This window comes from Coregonus clupeaformis, chromosome 9, assembly GCF_020615455.1.
Source record: "Coregonus clupeaformis isolate EN_2021a chromosome 9, ASM2061545v1, whole genome shotgun sequence".
NCBI lineage: Eukaryota > Metazoa > Chordata > Actinopteri > Salmoniformes > Salmonidae > Coregonus > Coregonus clupeaformis.
Genome location: NC_059200.1, coordinates 16,210,349 through 16,232,210, shown reverse-complemented (window position 1 = coordinate 16,232,210; position 21,862 = coordinate 16,210,349). Strand labels below are relative to the sequence as shown.

Genomic DNA, 21,862 nt, shown 5'->3' with positions numbered 1-21,862 from the left:
ATAATGGGTACAGTTTAATCAGCTTTACCTTGACATTTTCAGGGTGAAGTATGGACACGAGCAGGGCCCGGGTTTCCCAAAAGCATTTTAAGGCTATGTTTATTTTAGAACCATGATCCTAAGGTTCTAACGATGAACTTAGCCTTAAGATGCTTTTGGGAAACTGGGCCCAGGTCATTATGCAAATCTCAACAGGTCCCAGCAGCCATCTTCCTGCCCGTTGAGCACAGTCATTTTCCTCTCTCCCGCCATCAGGTGCGTTGGACCGTTGCGTGATGGGCATCACGGCCGTAGAGATCCTGAATGCGTGTGATGAGGTGGTGCCGGCCGCTGTGGACGCTCTGAGCCACCCTGCGGTCAACCTGAAACAGGCCATGACACGACGTAGCCTGGCAGCGCTCAAGAACATGGCCACGCACAAACTACAGACACTGGCTACCAACCTGCTGGCTGCAGACAAGGTACAGCACAACCCCTAACTCTGGCTACCTAGCGGTTAAGAGCGTTGGGCCAGTAACCGAAAGGTCGCTGGTTCGAATCCCCAAGCCGGCAAGGTGGAAAAATCGTCCTTTCTGCCCTTGAGGAAGGCAGTTAACCCCCAACAACAACTGCTACCCAGGCGCCGATGATGTGGACGTCAATTAAAGCAGCCCCCTGCACCTCTCTGATTCAGAGGGGTTGGGTTAAATGTGGAAGACATTTTGGTTGGATGCATTCAGTTGTGCAACTGACTAGGTATCCCCTTCCCTACTGGCTGTAGACAAGGTACACCCCTGACCCCTAGCCCTGACCCCTGACCCCTAACCCCTAACCCTGGCTACCAACCAACTGGCTGCAGACAAGGTACAGCCCTAGCCCTGACCCCCTAACCCTGGCTACCAACCAACTGGCTGCAGACAAGGTACAGCATCACCCCTGACCCCTAGCCCTGACCCCTAACCCTGACCCCTAACCCTGGCTACCAACCAACTGGCTGCAGACAAGGTACAGCCCTAGCCCTGACCCCCTAACCCTGGCTATCAACCTACTAGCTACAGACAATGCAGACAAGGTAAGCTTTATGCCGTTGTTCACAATGTTATTATGTAGCTGTAGTGAAGGCTTTATGAATGCATAGATACGGGACCTAATACAGTAAAGTGTCACTATGAACCGGTTTAGTTTTAGACTTTTATTAGGCTGTATTAGCATCATCCAATGTTAAGTTAGAAGGCAATAAGCTCAGACTGGTGTACCGGTCCTTTAATTGCTTCACACCAGAACTGTCTGTTTCAAACCCTGATCAGCACTTCATCACTGTAGAAGTGCTTTCCATCGCAGTGCAACACACACACACACACACACACACACACACACACACACACACACACACACACACACACACACACACACACACACACACACACACACACACACACCACTGTATAAGTGCTTTCCATCGCAATGCAACAAGTCTCTCCCTCATACAGTCTCTGTGCCAGTCATCCATAGCAAAGCACTACTGGAATTCTCAATGGTTTTTCACTTCAGATGGTGCCGGGAGAGGGGTGGGGGTGGGAGAGGGAGGCGGCTGGAGAAAGAGGGAGGGAGGGCGAGAGAGAGAAAGAGAGAGGGTAGACGGAGAGAAACAGAGATGCCATGCCAGGGTTTTGTCCCCATAGTGCCACCAATAGGCCAAATTTGACAGATTGCTCTAGGACGAGCTACTTCTTTCATCCTTACCATGCTTGCCAAATATCAGAACTCAAAATCAAACAGATCATGCAATATGCCTTTGATGTATTTTGGACAATTTTTTAATGATGTTGACTACTTTCAATATTTTCCTCCAGAACCGCTGGACCGATCGGCACCATATTTTCCAAGACTCTAGGTCAAACAATATGGCGGCATGAATGGTTTTCCCTGTCCAACAGCGCCTCCATGCGGCCTAACTGAACCTCTACAGGTTAGCTAGACTCACATCCCTGAGCATGTCTGGGAAAATTCATCACTTGGAGTCAAACATATTTGTTACAGTACAAATATCCCCGTCTGATTCATATGCATTCTTGTGCCAGACCACGCCCATGTGATAGTTTATTGGTCAGTAGCATATCAAGTTTCGTGCAGACCGTCATTTGGTACCAGAGGAGTAGCGTATATTATGTGAGGGCTTGCAAATTTGACCAATCACTGCACTATTTCTGCATAAAACGTGTAAAATCATCGCAATATTATCGCATAAAACCCATCACTGCAGTACAGAAAGAGGCCGCTCAATTTCAACCAATCACTGCACATTTACCGCATAATATGGTTCAATCAAGCCACACGTCAACAAACTTTTTCCCTCATCTGCGCATTTTCGCAAACAAATTGCCATGCAAAATGTAAGCATTGCCGCAGCAAAATCAAGTATTTTTTCCCCCTGCAAATATCACAAAATCTGTGTGAAATCCTGGAGAGACTGCGTTTTGCTATTTTCCGTCATGCAAGGTTGCCACCTCCTAGGCCTTACCATCTCAGTGGAATTTGCATGTTCATTTTCCTTGACCGAAGAACCGGGTATACAAACAATCAACGGTTTCTCGCAGCTTCTCTGCTTGAACCCCTAAAAAAAAAAGAGATGGAATGAGTGAAGGAGGAAGGTGTTGAGTATAATTTTTTTATACAACAATCAACTTCCCTGAACTATGGCTGTGTCTGACCTTCTGGGCTGTGCTGGGATGCAGAGCACGGCAGAACGCGGCAGAGCGCCACGCCTGCCTTAAGGGCAGCACTTAACAGTGGCCATTTGAAAACCAGTCTGGCGTTTGAAAAGCATAAAGGCTAGATTGCAGTGGAATGAACAGGGCGAATAGCAAGGGGCTAAGCAGACGGATGAAAAATGCATGCCTTGCTTCTGTCTCGCGGGGGGTACATCTGGGCCCAGCCGCCGTCTAGCTTTCAGCCCAGCCAGCCAGGCAGAGAAGAGATAGAGATGGAGAGGGAGATAGTGAGAGTGGTTCTTCCAGACAATTAGAAACACTCCTAACCTCCTCCCTCGGGTGTGATAACGTAGGGTCCCTGGGCTCGGCTGGAGAAACGACAGTGGTGTGTGTGTGTCTGGAGATAGTTTCCCAGCAGCCTGCAGGGACCAGGGGTTAGTTCAAGTGGAGTCTGGGCTCTTAGTGCGGTGGGCCTGGGGGTGTTTGGGATGGAGTCTGGGCTCTGGGTGCGGTGGGCCTGGGGGTGTTGGGATGGAGTCTGGGCTCTGGGTGCGGTGGGCCTGGGGGTGTTGGGATGGAGTCTGGGCTCTGGGTGCGGTGGGCCTGGGGGTGTTTGGGATGGAGTCTGGGCTCTTGGTGCGGTGGGCCTGGGGGTGTTGGGATGGAGTCTGGGCTCTTAGTGCGGTGGGCCTGGGGGTGTTGGGATGGAGTCTGGGCTCTTAGTGCGGTGGGCCTGGGGGTGTTGGGATGGAGTCTGGGCTCTTGGTGCGGTGGGCCTGGGGGTGTTGGGATGGAGTCTGGGCTCTGGAGTGGTGGGCCTGGGGGTGTTTGGGATGGAGTCTGGGCTCTGGGTGCGGTGGGCCTGGGGGTGTTGGGATGGAGTCTGGGCTCTGGGTGCGGTGGGCCTGGGGGTGTTGGGATGGAGTCTGGGCTCTTAGTGCGGTGGGCCTGGGGGTGTTGGGATGGAGTCTGGGCTCTTAGTGCGGTGGGCCTGGGGGTGTTGGGATGGAGTCTGGGCTCTGGGTGCGGTGGGCCTGGGGGTGTTGGGATGGAGTCTGGGCTCTGGGTGCGGTGGGCCTGGGGGTGTTTGGGATGGAGTCTGGGCTCTGGGTGCAGTGGGCCTGGGGGTGTTGGGATGGAGTCTGGGCTCTGGGTGCGGTGGGCCTGGGGGTGTTTGGGATGGAGTCTGGGCTCTGGGTGCAGTGGGCCTGGGGGTGTTGGGATGGAGTCTGGGCTCTTAGTGCGGTGGGCCTGGGGGTGTTGGGATGGAGTCTGGGCTCTGGGTGCGGTGGGCCTGGGGGTGTTTGGGATGGAGTCTGGGCTCTGGGTGCGGTGGGCCTGGGGGTGTTTCAAATCAAATCAAATCAAATTTTATTGGTCACATGCGCCGAATACAACAGGTGCAGACATTACAGTGAAATGCTTACTTACAGCCCTTAACCAACAGTGCATTTATTTTAAACAAAAAAGTAAGAATAAAACAACAACAAAAAAGTGTTGAGAAAAAAAGAGCAGAAGTAAAAATAAAGTGACAGTAGGGAGGCTATATATACAATAGAATAAAGTGACAGTAGGGAGGCTATATATACAGGGGGGTACCGTTGCATAGTCAATGTGCGGGGGGCACCGGCTAGTTGAGGTAGTTGAGGTAATATGTACATGTGGGTAGAGTTAAAGTGACTATGCATAAATACTTAACAGAGTAGCAGCAGCGTAAAAAGTATGGGGTGGGGGGGCAGTGCAAATAGTCCGGGTAGCCATGATTAGCTGTTCAGGAGTCTTATGGCTTGGGGGTAGAAGCTGTTGAGAAGTCTTTTGGACCTAGACTTGGCACTCCGGTACCGCTTGCCCGTGCGGTAGCAGAGAGAACAGTCTATGACTAGGGTGACTGGAGTCTTTGACAATTTTGAGGGCCTTCCTCTGACACCGCCTGGTATAGAGGTCCTGGATGGCAGGGAGCTTTGCCCCTGTGATGTACTGGGCCGTACGCACTACCCTCTGTAGTGCCTTGCGGTCAGAGGCCAAGCAGTTGCCATACCAGGCGGTGATGCAACCAGTCAGGATGCTCTCGATGGTGCAGCTGTAGAATTTTTTTGAGGATCTGAGGACCCATGCCAAATCTTTTTAGTCTCCTGAGGGGGAATAGGCTTTGTCGTGCCCTCTTCACGACTGTCTTGGTGTGTTTGGACCATGATAGTTCGTTGGTGATGTGGACACCAAGGAACTTGAAGCTCTCAACCTGTTCCACTACAGCCCCGTCGATGAGAATGGGGGCGTGCTCAGTCCTCTTTTTTTCCTGTAGTCCACAATCATCTCCTTTGTCTTGGTCACGTTGAGGGAGAGGTTGTTGTCCTGGCACCACACGGCCAGATCTCTGACCTCCTCCCTATAGGCTGTCTCATCGTTGTCGGTGATCAGGCCTACCACTGTTGTGTCGTCGGCAAACTTAATGATGGTGTTGGAGTCGTGCCTGGCCATGCAGTCATGGGTGAACAGAGAGTACAGGAGGGGACTGAGCACGCACCCCTGAGGGGCCCCGGTGTTGAGGATCAGTGTGGCAGATGTGTTGTTACCTACCCTTACCACCTGGGGGCGGCCCGTCAGGAAGTCCAGGATCCAGTTGCAGAGGGAGGTGTTTAGTCCCAGGATCCTTAGCTTAGTGATGAGCTTTGAGGGCACTATGGTGTTGAATGCTGAGCTGTAGTCAATGAATAGCATTCTCACGTAGGTGTTCCTCTTGTCCAGGTGGGAAAGGGCAGTGTGGAGTGCGATAGAGATTGCATCATCTGTGGATCTGTTGGGGCGGTATGCAAATTGGAGTGGGTCTAGGGTTTCTGGGATTATGCTGTTGATGTGAGCCATGACCAGTCTTTCAAAGCACTTCATGGCTACAGACGTCAGTGCCACGGGTCGGTAGTCATTTAGGCAGGTTATCTTAGAGTTCTTGGGCACGGGGACTATGGTGGTCTGCTTGAAACATGTTGGTATTACAGACTCAGTCAGGGACATGTTGAAAATGTCAGTGAAGACACTTGCCAGTTGGTCAGCACATGCTCGGAGTACACGTCCTGGTAATCCGTCTGGCCCTGCGGCCTTGTGAATGTTGACCTGCTTAAAAGTCTTACTCACATCGGCTACGGAGAGCGTGATCACATAGTCGTCCGGAACAGCTGGTGCTCTCATGCATGCTTCAGTGTTGCTTGCCTCGAAGCGAGCATAGAAGTGGTTTAGCTCGTCTGGTAGGCTTGTGTCACTGGGCAGCTCGCGGCTGTGCTTCCCCTTTGTAGTCTGTAATAGTTTTCAAGCCCTGCCACATCCGACGAGCGTCAGAGCCAGTGTAGTATGATTCAATCTTAGACCTGTATTGACTCTTTGCCTGTTTGATGGTTCGTCGGAGGTCATAGCGGGATTTCTTATAAGCGTCCGGGTTAGAGTCCCTGCCTTGAAAGCGGCAGCTCTACCCTTTAGCTCAGTGCGGATGTTTCCTGTAATCCATGGCTTCTGGTTGGGGTATGTACGTACGGTCACTGTGGGGAAGACATCATCGATGCACTTATTGATGAAGCCAGTGACTGATGTGGTGTACTCCTCAATGCTGTCTGAAGAATCCCGGAACATGTTCCAGTCTGTGCTAGCAAAACAGTCCTGTAGCTTAGCATCTGCGTCATCTGACCACTTTTTTATTAGCCGAATCACTGGTGCTTCCTGCTTCAGTTTTTGCTTATAAGCAGGAATCAGGAGGATAGAGTTATGGTCAGATTTGCCAAATGGAGGGCGAGGGAGAGCTTTGTATGCGTCTCTGTGTGTGGAGTAAAGGTGGTCTAGAGTTTTTTCCCCTCTGGTTGCACATTTAACATGCTGGTAGAAATTAGGTAGAACGGATTTGGAGTGGGTCTAGGGTTTCTGGGATTATGCTGTTGATGTGAGCCATGACCAGTCTTTCAAAGCACTTCATGGCTACAGACGTCAGTGCCACGGGTCGGTAGTCATTTAGGCAGGTTATCTTAGAGTTCTTGGGCACGGGGACTATGGTGGTCTGCTTGAAACATGTTGGTATTACAGACTCAGTCAGGGACATGTTGAAAATGTCAGTGAAGACACTTGCCAGTTGGTCAGCACATGCTCGGAGTACACGTCCTGGTAATCCGTCTGGCCCTGCGGCCTTGTGAATGTTGACCTGCTTAAAAGTCTTACTCACATCGGCTACGGAGAGCGTGATCACATAGTCGTCCGGAACAGCTGGTGCTCTCATGCATGCTTCAGTGTTGCTTGCCTCGAGCGAGCATAGAAGTGGTTTAGCTCGTCTGGTAGGCTTGTGTCACTGGGCAGCTCGCGGCTGTGCTTCCCTTTGTAGTCTGTAATAGTTTTCAAGCCCTGCCACATCCGACGAGCGTCAGAGCCAGTGTAGTATGATTCAATCTTAGACCTGTATTGACTCTTTGCCTGTTTGATGGTTCGTCGGAGGTCATAGCGGGATTTCTTATAAGCGTCCGGGTTAGAGTCCCGTTCCTTGAAAGCGGCAGCTCTACCCTTTAGCTCAGTGCGGATGTTTCCTGTAATCCATGGCTTCTGGTTGGGGTATGTACGTCACGGTCACTGTGGGGACGACATCATCGATGCACTTATTGATGAAGCCAGTGACTGATGTGGTGTACTCCTCAATGCTGTCTGAAGAATCCCGAACATGTTCCAGTCTGTGCTAGCAAAACAGTCCTGTAGCTTAGCATCTGCGTCATCTGACCACTTTTTTATTAGCCGAATCACTGGTGCTTCCTGCTTCAGTTTTTGCTTATAAGCAGGAATCAGGAGGATAGAGTTATGGTCAGATTTGCCAAATGGAGGGCGAGGGAGAGCTTTGTATGCGTCTCTGTGTGTGGAGTAAAGGTGGTCTAGAGTTTTTTCCCCTCTGGTTGCACATTTAACATGCTGGTAGAAATTAGGTAGAACGGATTTAAGTTTCCCTGCATTAAAGTCCCCTGCTACTAGGAGCGCTGCATCTGGATGAGCGTTTTCCTGTTGATTAATGGCCTTGTACAACTCATTCAGTGCAATCTTAATGCCAGCATTGGTTTGTGGTGGTAAATAGACAGCTATGAAAAATATAGATGAAAACTCTCTTGGTAAATAGTGTGGTCTACAGCTTATCATAAGATACTCTACCTCAGGCGAGCAAAACCTTGAGACTTCCTTAGTATTTGATTTTGTGCACCAGCTGTTGTTTACAAATATACAGAGACCGCCACCCCTCGTCTTACCCGAGTCTGCCGTTCTGTCCTGCCGATGTAGCGTATAGCCTGCTAGCTGAATGTTATCATTGTCGCTGTTCAGCCACGACTCCGTGAAACATAAGATATTACAGTTTTTAATGTCCCGTTGGTAGGATAACCGTAATCTTAAATCGTCCATTTTATTCTCCAAAGCTTGAACGTTGGCTAATAGGATTGATGGGAGAGGCAGTTTACTCGTTCGCCGTCGATCCTTACAAGGCACCGGATCTGCGCCACGATATCTCCGTCTCTTCCTCACGCGAATGACGGGGATCTGGGCCTTGTCGGGAGTCTGTAGAATATCCTTCGCGAACGCCTCGTTGAAGAAAAAGTGTTCGTCCAACGCGAGGTGAGTAATCGCTGTCCTGATATCCAGAAGCTCTCTTTGGTTATAAGAGACGATGGCAGAAACATTATGTACAAAATAAATTACAAATAACGCGGAAAAACACACATAATAGTACAATTGGTTAGAGGGCTGTAAAACGGCAGCCATCTTCTTCCGGCGCTGTTAGTCAAGAGCTGTTGGGATGGAGTCTGGGCTCTTAGTGCTACCAGAGGTGATCTCCCTCCTGTCCTCTTTTTCTCACTCACTCCATCGCTCACTGAGATTCACACCTTCAGCCTGCCAGGAGGTAGGTGGGTGTGTGTGTGTGTGTGCGCGTTCTAACGCAAGAAGTGGTCCTGTGTGGCTCAGTTGGTAAGAGTGAGGCGCTAGCAGTGCTAAGATCCTGAGGGGATCTCCTCCGCAGACTAAATGCACCCAATGTACGTTCCTTTGGATAAAAGTGTCTTCAGTGGCATATTATTGCTTTATACATTATCATGGAGCTGGGGCAGGTGCAGCAGAGCCTGTGTGTGATACCAGGGTTCCCTTTATTTGATCCTAACTGCTGATGCTAAAAGAGGAAGCCGGAGGAAGACATCCAGTGTATATTGGGTGGTGGTTGTGGTGATGGTGTTGGTTGTGGTGGTGGTAGTAGTAGTGGTGGTTAGGTGATATACAGTTTACATCATATACAGGGGTATTTAGAAATACAGACAGTCTGATTTCAATACCCAAAAAAATAAAAAATCTATTATTGGGCCAGGTAGGTGAAAAATCTATTATTGGGCCAGGTAGGTGAAAAATCTATTATTGGGCCAGGTAGATTAAAAAAAATCTATTATTGGGCCAGGTAGGTAAAAAATATATATTATTGGGCCAGGTAGGGCCTGTTTTTTCATTAATAACTATGGCCAGGTAGGGCCTTTTTCCCCCATCAATAACTAGGGCCGGGGGAAATGGCTACCTGATTTTTCGTACTGCACATCGGTTGGGTATTTCCCCACTAAATTCAATTATTTACTCTGAGCATTATAGTAACTTACACTAAAGGGGAAAATAGGAAAAGGTGGTGGAGCCACAACGATAGTCCGTAACAAGTTCGTCGACAGAACAGAGATGGCTAATGCTAGCTCAAACAAGCTAACAGCAGCAAAAGAACCCTCATTCCGTGAGGTGAGAAAGGAGGAGTTTGCGCGAGGCGCTCGCTGGCTTTCGAGAGGAACTTCGAGAAGATGTACGAAAATAACTAAATGAGTTCAAGAAGGACATTAACCAGAAACTCGAAGAAAACAAAGAATAACTTCATAGCATATCTACAAGAATGGGGGATGCAGAACAGCGCATTGGGGGAACGGACACATGGAATACTGCGGTCAAGTACAGTCTTTGAAAAGCCATCACGCACTGCAGGCGAAAGTGACAGAACTCTAAGGTTTTTCACGTCTTAATAACATTTGACTTTATTCCGTGGCAGAGGGCGCAGGAAAAAGACTTGATGCCCAAATTCGTGGAGGGTCTATTCAAAGAAATTCTTGAAGACGACACGGACCTGGGAATCGAGAGAGAGCACACCGAGCTCTGGCCTCAAAACCCCCCCAGAGGCACCCCACCAAGATCCATAGTTGTAGGGTTCCTTAAATTCTCAGTCAAAGAGAAAGTCGTCCGCGCAGCCTGGAAAAACATGTTGACATACTATTCTGAAACTCACCTATCCCCTCCTGTACACGAGAATCTCAAGAAAATGGGACATCGGAATACCTTTCTTTTTCTTCTTCTTATAAAACAGGTAGAAGGGGCGTTGCAGTCTTGATCCCAAATTGTTATTTTTGAGTTTATATCAGAAATAGAAGACAAGGAGGGGGAGATTTATTTGTTACATGTAAACTGGATAACAAGGTAGTTATATTATTTTAATGTGTACGCGCCTCCGGGGAGTGACATGGTCTTTTACTCAGCCTGCCTCACTGAGTACTCCAGGTTGGACTACTTTTTACTCAGCCTGCCTCACTGAGTACTCCAGGTTGGACTACTTTTTACTCAGCCTGCCTCACTGAGTACTCCAGGTTGGACTACTTTTTACTCAGCCTGCCTCACTGAGTACTCCAGGTTGGACTACTTTTTACTCAGCCTGCCTCACTGAGTACTCCAGGTTGGACTACTTTTTACTCAGCCTGCCTCACTGAGTACTCCAGGTTGGACTACTTTTCACGTACAGTGCAGATAGGCGCAGGCTTAAGGATTGTAGGATCGGGCGGAGCGACTTATCAGATCATAATGGAGTTTACCTAACACTATTTGTATTTTATTTAACCTTTATTTAACTAGGCAAGTCAGTTAAGAACAAATTCTTATTTACAATGACGGCCTACCAAAAGGCCTCCTGCGGTGATGGGGGCTGGGATTAAAAATAAAAATATAGGACAAAACACACATCACAACAAGACAGACCTAACATGCTGACCACACCACACCGCTCGCATGTTGATTTTGTCCACCCACACCAGACGCGACACGCAGGTTGAAATATTAAAACGAACTCTAAATCAACAATATTAATTTGGGGACAGGTCGAAAAAGCATGAAACATTTCAGGCAATTTAGCTAGTTAGCTTGCTGTTGCTAGATAATTTGTCCTGGGATATAAACATTGGGTTGTTATTTTACCTGAAATGCACAAGGTTCTCTACTGCGACAATTAATCCACAGATGAAAGGGTAAACAGAGTTTGTTTCTAGTAAAAGCTCCTCCTTCAGTCTTCTTCTTCTTCTTTGGACTTTATATGGCGGTTGGCAACCAACTTTAAGGAGCATTACCTCCACCGACTGGACTGGAGTGTGGACCTCAGTTGATCTTTCAATCACCCACGTGGGAATATGCTCCTAAAAACCAATGAGGAGATGGGAGAGGCGGGACTTGCAGCGCGTCAAGTGTCTAAAATAGAGCCAAGTTTTATTTTAGCGCCTGGCTACGCAGACGCTCGCGAGCAGTGTGGGTGCAATGATTGAATAACATGTATGTTATTCAATCATTAAGATGACCAGTTTACAGAGGAGTATAGAGTGCAGTGATGTGTCCTATAAGGAGAATTGGTGGCAAATCTGATGGCTGAAGGGTAAAGGACATCTAGCGTCTCCGTAATCTAGCATGGGTAGGATGGTAATCTGAATTAGGGTTAGTTTGGCAGCTGGGGTGAAAGAGGAGCGATTGGGAAGATCGAGCCCAGCCAACAGCGAGTTGCAGTAATCCAGACGGCAGATGACAAGTGCCTGGATTAGGACCTGTGCCACTTTCTGTGTAAGGTCCCAGGGTCGTACTCTGCGAATGTTGTAGAGCATGAACCTGCAGGATCGGGTCACCGCTTTGATGTTAGCGGAGAACGACAGGGTGTTGTCCAGGGTCACGCCAAGTTTCTTTGCACTCTGGGAGGAGGACACAATGGAGTTGTCAACCGTGATGGCGAGATCGTGGAGCGGGCAGTCCTTCCCCGGGAGGAAGAGCAACTCCGTCTTGCCGAGGTTCAGCTTGAGGTGGTGATCCGACATCCACACTGATATGTCTGCCAGACATACAGAGATGCGATTCGCCACCTGGTTATCAGAAGGGGGAAAGGAGAAAATTAATTGTGTGTCGTCTGCGTAGCAATGATAGGAGAGACCATGTGAGGATATGACAGAGCCGAGTGACTTGGTGTATAGAGAGAATAGGAGAGGGCCTAGAACTGAGCCCTGGGGGTCCCCAGTGGTGAGAGCACGTGGTGTATCATCTACATATAATTGGATGAGAGAGCTTCCTACTGCCTGAGCTATGTTGTTGATGTAAATTGAGAAGAGCGTGGGGCCTAGGATCGAGCCTTTGAGTACTCCCTTGGTGACAGGCAGTGGCTGAGACAGCAGATGTACTGACTTTATGATAGCTTTACACCTTGATAGCAAACCAATAAATACTCTATGGAGACTTAACACAAGCATGCTGAATGATCCAGCATTCAAGGAATCAATAAAGACAGAATTTAATGTCTATCTGGAGGATAATGACAAAGGGGAAGTATCTCCTGCTACATTGTGGGATGCAGCGAAGGCGTTATTACAGGGAAGATCATAGCCACAACATCTCTCACGAAAAAGAATGAAGCACAGACTTCTGAAATTACAGGAAACATTAGGAAGCTTAGAATGATCTCACAGTCATTTCAAAGACCCTCTTTATATTACGTGAGATTGAAAAGGTAAAACAGGAAATTGACCAGATTTATAGTTAAGAAGTAGAGAAAACCTCAGGTTCCTGAAACAACGATATTATGAAGGAGGCTCAAAGGCAACAACATTTCTAGCATGGAGACTCAGAAAACAACAAGCACAAAATACAATTGTCAAAATAAAAGACTCCAAAACAAAGAAGATTACATGCAAAATGGATGAAATACAGAATGCATTTGAATCATAACTATACAAATATGTACAAGCAACCAGAGAAGGCAGATGCACAGACAATAGAGCATTTTTTTGAAGACACTTGATCTCCCCTCAATTGGGACAGAGTAAAATGATAGACTTACTTCAGAAATAACCACTGAGGAAATTAATAATGCAATATCTCATCAAAAAGCAAACAAATCAAATCTCCAGGTACTGATTGCTTCCCTTCGGAATGGTTCAAATCCTTCAGAGAACAACTAACGCCTCTACTTCAGGCCTGTTTTAACTGGACTCTGCGGCAGGAGGATATTCCACCGTCGTGGAGAGAAGCCATAGTATTTGTAATTTCAAAAAGATGGAAAAGATGAGAAGGAATCCTATAGACCTATCGCAATTCTTAACATGGATTATAAACTACACGCATCAATAATAGCCAATAGAATGGAGGACATAATCCCAGAATTGATTGACGGGGATCCAACTGGTTTCATACGAAATAGACAGACACAGGACAACATAAGGAGAACACTACATGTCATGGGCCACATGTCACGAGTTGCTAAGCCAGAACCCAGAAGCAGACCAGGACAAGGTAAGTTGAAACGAAGGTGAGTGTTTATTACAAATTCAAGAGTGATGCAGAATAATCCAGGGAACAGAGCGGGCGGCGTTGATTAGTTGTTGGGGGTGCAGTGGTTGATCCCATCCTGGGTCGGCAGCCGCCGACCACCAGGCAGAGGTTGGATGAAGGTTCCGGACGGGTGACTGCAGATGGAACAAAACGGGGGTAAGTAAGCAACAAACCAACACGGTGCAAAAACAACAAAACTAACGCTAGGCTCTAAGACTGATACTCTGTTAAACCTACTGTTCATGGCTAACGATCCGGCAGGGACTGGATGTTAGGCCAGAGCCTAAGAAGGGTGATGATCAGGACCAGGTGTGCAGATTGCTGATGGGATGCAGGTGCGGAAATCAAGAGAGCTCCCCGGAGCTTTCCCGAACCCTCGGGAAACTGGAGATCACGAACAGAAAAACTAGTCACCAGACAGGACCCGACTCAGACTGCCGGGATCGTTACACCACATCACTCAGGAAAAGACAAGTGCTATATTTAATCAGTCTAGATGCAGAAAAAAGCATTTTGATTCAGTGTGGATGGGATTATCTATTCCAAGTTACGGATAGATTTTGGTTTCAACAAAATAAGTGATACAGTGCATCAAAAACACTGTATTCATGTCCGACTACCAGAATAAAGATGAATGGACATTTGTCACAAACGATAAGTTTAGAACGAGGGGCAAGACGAGGCTCTTCTCCTTGTCACGTGGAGCCGTTAGGCAATAAGACAGGGCCCATCTATAGAGGGGATAACAATAAGAGGCAGTGAACATAAGAAATGCATGTATGCTGACGATGTTCTCTTATTCCTTAAAGACCCAGGTTCAAGTGTACCTAGATTGATAGACGTTTTACCCTGAATATGTTCTGCTTAACGTACACAAGACCCAAGCCCTAGTATATAATTATACCCCACAGCCAGAGCTGGAGAGTAGGTATAACTTCCAGTGGGACCTCTTCATCCGCTAAATATCTTGGAGTAAATCTACCAAAAGATACACCCAAAAACTCTATGACATGAATTACGTTCACATCAACAAGAAAATATATGATGACCTGGACAGGTGGAATTCACTTCCTTTTGGATCTTAGTAGTAGAATTGAAACAAATCAAAATGAATATCCTGCTGAGGTTACTGTATTTGTTCCAATCACTGCCCATAGAAATCCCACCTAAACAGTTTAGGGAATGGGATAAACGGAAATCAAGGTTTATCTGGAACAGTAAGAGGCCAATAATTAGATATACAACATTACAATTACCAACAAATTTTTTTTGACCTGTGTCATTGCCAACAAAGGGTATATAACAAAGTATTGAGAAACTTTTGTTATTGACCAAATACTTATTTTCCACCATAATTTGCAAATAAATTCATAAAAAAATCCTACAATGTGATTTTCTGGAAAAATATATTCTCAATTTGTCTGTCATAGTTGACGTGTACCTATGATGAAAATTACAGGCCTCTCTCATCTTTTTAAGTGGGAGAACTTGCACAATTGGTGGCTGACTAAATACTTTTTTTCCCCCACTGTACCAACAAACAGCGTGGGGTATGGCCTTACCAAACCTAAAATATTATTTCGTGTCAGCCCAATTGAGACCTCTGGTGGGTTGGTGCAATTCAGAATATGAATCCAAATGGAAAGACATTGAGACTACTTTGTCAGAGAGACCCACCCAGTCAGTTTTGGATAATAAGGACATGGTAATAAAAACATACAGCAGACAAAATCAGTGGATTCATTTCTCTCTTAAGACATGGTATAGGGTAGTTAAGCAAATTAATTTAGACAGAGAGGTCAAACTGCTGAGTTGGCCTGCATACGACCCCTGCTTCATCCCTGCAATTCAGGATAGTGGATTTAAACAGTGGACGCAAAAAAGGCATCACATCATTTTGTACAATTATAAGGAATGGGGATCTAGAGAACTTCCAGGACCTAAGTAAAAAAACATGGCTTGCATAAACAAGATTTTTACAGGTACCTACAGGTTCGACAATACTTTTTAAAAATAAATAAAAGTGATTGGCCCTTGGGCACCTCAGAAATTACGCATACAACTTGGAGTATCAAAAAAAACGATTTCATATCTTTACTTGGGTATTCTATCCTCAAAGAAACACTCTATGAACAATATTAAACAGAAATGGGAGAGCTTAACATTGAAATAACTGATGAAACATGGTTGAACATATTTGAGACTCAATTAAGCTCTACCAACTCAAGGACTTGGAGAGAATTCTGTTGGAAGAATGTGTCATGACTTGCCCTCATGGGTTGAGGATCAAACATTCCTGCTAGGCAAAGGTTTGAACACCCCCTTTCCTGGGGGCCAGTTTTAGGACTTAACAGCCGGTCATAAATAGTTTGCAGAAAAGTATTCCTTTTGGTCTCTAGTATGGGAAGAAAGAATTTCCCTGTGATACAAAGGAAGTCTTCCCGCCAAGACTCCAACATCCAAAAGTAGATAACGAAACAATATTCCTACTTAAAAGAATGTGGGAAATGGTCAGTTATTTAGGATGGTATCAAGTAATAACTGTAACTCAGAAAGTGTACGTATTCTATCTATCAAGTTTACATCTAAATGTTGTATAAAATATATGACTGAGTATGAGAGTATTTTGGTGACGATAGGAATGTGATTTTAGTCTTCTAAAGAGATAATCGTTTTTCATATAAACTATGCACAGTGACTAGCCACGCCCCGAGTGACATCAGAGATCGTGTAAACATGATGGACCTCCCTTTAACCCTGAGTGCATAAAAAGCCTTGAAAAACAAATCAACCTTTAGACCAGCAGACGTGAAGCGTGAGCTAAACGTTACAACATGGTTTAAAACTACAACTCCATTACCAAAGGAAGAGCAGCAGACGAGAAGCGTGAGCCAAACGTTGCAAATGGTTGAATTTCCACAAGACCGGAAAACGTGAGACGTTAGCCCACACGTTTGAAATGAAGAAACTCTCAACCTCTACACGAGGTGAAGAAGAAGACAATGCACTAGACCTTATCATCTCAGTCTGCAGCTGGCATGTATAGTCGTCTAGAGAACTTTCACTAACGACACGAGTTGGGAAGGACAATCCCTCTCAAGACAACCGCTGTTACATCTTGAAGTATCCATTCTAACCAGCACTACGACCAGAAACTCTACCAAGGACATTGGGATCTCTGGTGGGCAAAACAGAGTCCTACATCATCAACTCAACTATCGAGGACAGCTACACGTAAATACGTTGCATTTCTAATCCGAATGAGCGTTATTAGGGTGCATAAGTATTATGATTACTGTGAGCATAGTCTCCAAAGTAACCATGATAGTTTGAATCTCTGTCTCCCTTCCATTCTGACCCTCCTTCTAACCAAGCAGTCATGCGGTTGTTAGTCCAGTCCACTAGGGACCTGTTTTCATTGTATTACGTTAGTAATCAATAACCTATACTGTGTGTGTGTGTGTGTGTGTGTGTTTGTATTATGTTATTATTTAGTTAGTTAGTAAATAAATAATGAAGCCAATTTGTGTATTGCTGATTCATCAATAAGGTTGGGGTTCTTGCAGGTTAAAGGATTACGCGACGTTTCGAATGAGACTGATAAGAGGTAATTATTTGATAAGTGACTGTTATCGATATATAACATATCTTCTAAGAGTTTAATTCGGGAGATGGTAACTCGTTAATCAACTTCTTCCGTGGTGTCCCAAATTCTTAATGAGTTAATTGTTACATGATTAATTTAATCGAGTGACAATTAAACATAGTTAGGTGATTCGATAAATAACAGTCATACATTAAAGTAAGTCACGTCACGACAAATGTTATACATTTCTTCATAACACCTAAACTGAAATCAATACAGACTGGCTCCCAACACTCTTGTTGGAGAGAATGCGGGCTATCAAGGGCGGATCACACTCATATCTTTTGGTCCTGCCCTGCAATTGAAACTTACTGGGGAGAAATAAGATCTAACATTGGAAATATCATGGGTTTTGACATAGAACAAACATTAATTTCTTTTGTATTTGGGTGAAATACCTGATAACTTACACAGAGAAAAGTACCAGTTGAAGGTCCTACTGGCAGCCAGTAAAAATGCTATCACTAGGAAATGGCTACAAAAAGACACACACACACCAGTGACTGCCACTGGACCGATGACCTTTCCTTGTCTTCTACCGCGCTCCCTCTCTAAATGATTCTACTGCCATGTGTGTGTGTGGCTGTGGCCACACTCGCTGACCAACACTGTCTTCCTGTCACTAAGGAAGATTGGGTTGGTTGTCAGGATTCTGTGTGTGGGTGGATGTACTGTAGACTATGGTTTCCCAACCCTCTCCTCAGGGACCACCAGGGTTTCCCAACCCTCTCCTCAGGGACCACCAGGGTTTCCCAACCCTCTCCTCAGGGACCACCAGGGTTTCCCAACCCTCTCCTCAGGGACCACCAGGGTTTCCTAACCCTCTCCTCAGGGACCACCAGGGTTTCCCAACCCTCTCCTCAGGGACCACCAGGGTTTCCCAACCCCCTCCTCGGGGACCACCAGGGTTTCCCAACCCTCTCCTCGGGGACCACCAGGGTTTCTCAACCCTCTCCTCAGGGACCACCAGGGTTTCCCAACCCTCTCCTCAGGGACCACCAGGGTTTCCCAACCCTCTCCTCGGGGACCACCAGGGTTTCCCAACCTCTCTCTCGGGGACCACCAGGGTTTCCCAACCCTCTCTCGGGGACCACCAGGGTTTCCCAACCCCCTCCTCGGGGACCACCAGGGTTTCCCAACCCTCTCCTCGGGGACCACCAGGGTTTCCCAACCCCCTCCTCGGGGACCACCAGGGTTTCCCAACCCTCTCCTCAGGGACCACCAGGGTTTCCCAACCCTCTCCTCAGGGACCACCAGGGTTTCCCAACCCTCTCCTCGGGGACCACCAGGGTTTCCCAACCCTCTCCTCGGGGACCACCAGGGTTTCCCAACCCTCTCCTCGGGGACCACCAGGGTTTCCCAACCCTCTCCTCGGGGACCACCAGGGTTTCCCAACCCTCTCCTCGGGGACCACCAGGGTTTCCCAACCCTCTCCTCAGGGACCACCAGGGTTTCCCAACCCTCTCCTCAGGGACCACCAGGGTTTCCCAACCCTCTCCTCGGGGACCACCAGGGTTTCCCAACCCTCTCCTCGGGGACCACCAGGGTTTCCCAACCCTCTCCTCGGGGACCACCAGGGTTTCCCAACCCTCTCCTCGGGGACCACCAGGGTTTCCCAACCCTCTCCTCGGGGACCACCAAGGTTTCCCAACCCTCTCCTCGGGGACCACCAGGGTTTCCCAACCCTCTCCTCGGGGACCACCAGGGTTTCCAAACCCTCTCCTCGGGGACCACCAGGGTTTCCAAACCCTCTCCTCGGGGACCACCAGGGTTTCCCAACCCTCTCCTCGGGGACCACCAGGGTTTCCCAACCCTCTCCTCGGGGACCACCAGGGTTTCCCAACCCTCTCCTCGGGGACCACCAGGGTTTCCCAACCCCCTCCTCGGGGACCACCAGGGTTTCCCAACCCTCTCCTCGGGGACCACCAGGGTTTCCCAACCCTCTCCTCGGGGACCACCAGGGTTTCCCAACCCTCTCCTCGGGGACCACCAGGGTTTCCCAACCCCCTCCTCGGGGACCACCAGGGTTTCCCAACCCTCTCCTCGGGGACCACCAGGGTTTCCCAACCCCCTCCTCGGGGACCACCAGGGTTTCCCAACCCCCTCCTCGGGGACCACCAGGGTTTCCCAACCCTCTCCTCGGGGACCACCAGGGTTTCCCAACCCCCTCCTCAGGGACCACCAGGGTTTCCCAACCCTCTCCTCAGGGACCACCAGGGTTTCCCTACCCTCTCCTCGGGGACCACCAGGGTTTCCCAACCTCTCCTCGGGGACCACCAGGGTTTCCCAACCTCTCCTCGGGGACCACCAGGGTTTCCCAACCCTCTCCTCGGGGACCACCAGGGTTTCCCAACCCTCTCCTCGGGGACCACCAGGGTTTCCCAACCCTCTCCTCGGGGACCACCATGGTTTCCCAACCCTCTCCTCGGGGACCACCAGGGTTTCCCAACCCTCTCCTCGGGGACCACCAGGGTTTCCCAACCCTCTCCTCTGACAGGGTTTCCCAACCCCCTCCTCGGGGACCACCAGGGTTTCCAAACCCTCTCCTCGGGGACCACCAGGGTTTCCCAACCCTCTCCTCAGGGACCACCAGGGTTTCCCAACCCTCTCCTCGGGGACCACCAGGGTTTCCCAACCCTCTCCTCGGGGACCACCAGGGTTTCCCAACCCCCTCCTCGGGGACCACCAGGGTTTCCCAACCCCCTCCTCGGGGACCACCAGGGTTTCCCAACCCCTCCTCGGGGACCACCAGGGTTTCCCAACCCCCTCCTCGGGGACCACCAGGGTTTCCCTAACCCTCTCCTCGGGGACCACCAGGAGTTTCCAACCCCTCCTCGGGACCACCATGGTTTCCCAACCCCCTCCTCGGGGACCACCATGGTTTCCCAACCCCCTCCTCGGGGACCACCAGGGTTTCCCAACCCTCTCCTCGGGGACCACCAGGGTTTCCCAACCCTCTCCTCGGGGACCACCAGGGTTTCCCAACCCTCTCCTCGGGGACCACCAGGGTTTCCCAACCCCCTCCTCGGGGACCACCATGGTTTCCCAACCCCCTCCTCGGGGACCACCAGGGTTTCCCAACCCCCTCCTCTGGGACCACCAGGGTTTCCCAACCCCCTCCTCGGGGACCACCAGGGTTTCCCAACCCCCTCCTCTGGGACCACCTTAGTTGTTGTTACCTTCCCCTGTTTTCTGTAACAACCAATAATAATAATAATAATAGTGTAATAATAATAGTAATAATAATAATAATAATAGTAGTGTAGTAGTAGTAGTAGTGTTAATAGTAATAATAGTAATAATGGTAGTAGTAGTAGTAGTAGTAGTAGTAGTAATAATAGTAATAATAGTAATAATAATTGTAGTAGTAATAGTAATAATAATAGTAGTAGTATATAGTATATAATAGTATATCATAGTAATTGTCTCTAGATAAAGGCAGACAGCAGCTCAAAGTGTAATTTGTGTCTACTGTCTCCCTCGCTGCTTCCTCACAACTGGCCAATAGGGTGCCATTTGGGTACACACGCTAAGTGTCTTGACTGGCGATCAAATGGTCTGAGAGAGAGAGCCAGGAATCCAAAGGGGCCTCTCCTCCTCTCCTCTCCTCTCCTCTCCTCCCTCTCCACTCTCTCGCGCTCTCTCTCTCTCCACTCAGCCCAGACAGTCGTTCTGCCAGCCCTGTCTTTCTCTAATGTACCATCATTTCCTCGGACACAATAATTCTGCCTCTACCCGGGGGTTAGCTGTACCTGTGATATGTTGTCAATACTCGCCATTATTCCCCTACAACACACACACACACACACACACACACACACACACACACACACACACACACAACAACAGTCCCTGATGCAGCTGCCTGGCAGCCCACCTGGCTAACCACTGGGTTAATGATGTATAATGACCATCAATTGCCTTCCAATCAATCTGCCTGACTAGCCTCCACTTCGGTGCCACCGCTACACCAGCAATACCTGCCTGCAAACCCACTGTTCTTTGTGTTGGTGGGGGTGGGTGGATGTGTGTGGAGTGTTTGTACCTTTTTGTGTGTTTTGTGAGAGAGTTTGTGTAGATGTTTGTATGTTTTGTTGTTTTGCAGAGGCTGGTTGGAAACGGAGTAGCTCTTGAGGCGTATTGATTTTGTATTGTCTCCCTGAATGCTCTTAGTAAAGGTTCAACAAAGTTTTCACTGAGCTGATTTCTCTAAGTCCAAGGTGTTAATACTATAGCTATTAGCATCCTGCAGCATCAAGGACAACCGTAAGTATAGATACACTATAGACGTTAGCAGTATAAGTGTAGATTGGTGATCTAAAAGATGGAATGCTTTTACTGTCGAAGACTACATTTGCACCTTGCATGGCATTGACAGTGAGTATGTGTGTGAGATTGTGCGACCTAGTGTGTCTCTCTCTCTCTCTGTGTGTGTGTGTGTCTCTGTGTGTGTGTGTGTGTGTGTGTGTGTGTGTGTGTGTGTGCACCAAGCCAGATTAAAACCACTACAAATAGCCTTCGTCCTCCTGCCTCAGCTGAGCTAGCATCAGTCAAAATCAACCCTTTACCATATATGGTGATGCGTTTGGGTTACGGTATGGTTTATTGATCCTGTAACATATAGACACTTCACCTATAGCTCGTGTGTCTGTTTCTCCCTCCCTGCTGGACTTGACTAGTCTGAGTGAGGACAGTAGGGGTCCTGTGGAACAATGATCTTTTAACAGCCTGGATCTCTCCCCTGTTCTCTCTCTCCTCTGTTCTCTCTCTCCCCTGTTCTCTCTCTCCCCTGTTCTCTCTCTCCTCTGTTCTCTCGCTCCTCTGTTCTCTCTCTCCTCTGTTCTCTCTCTCCTCTGTTCTCCTCTCTCCCCTGTTCTCCTCTCTC

The 21,862-nt window shown here is 48.1% G+C and overlaps 1 pseudogene; it reads left to right on the top strand.

The window, feature by feature from the left end:
• LOC121574507 overlaps positions 1 to 21,862 on the top strand; it is a 501,964-nt pseudogene that overhangs the window by 59,751 nt on the left and 420,351 nt on the right.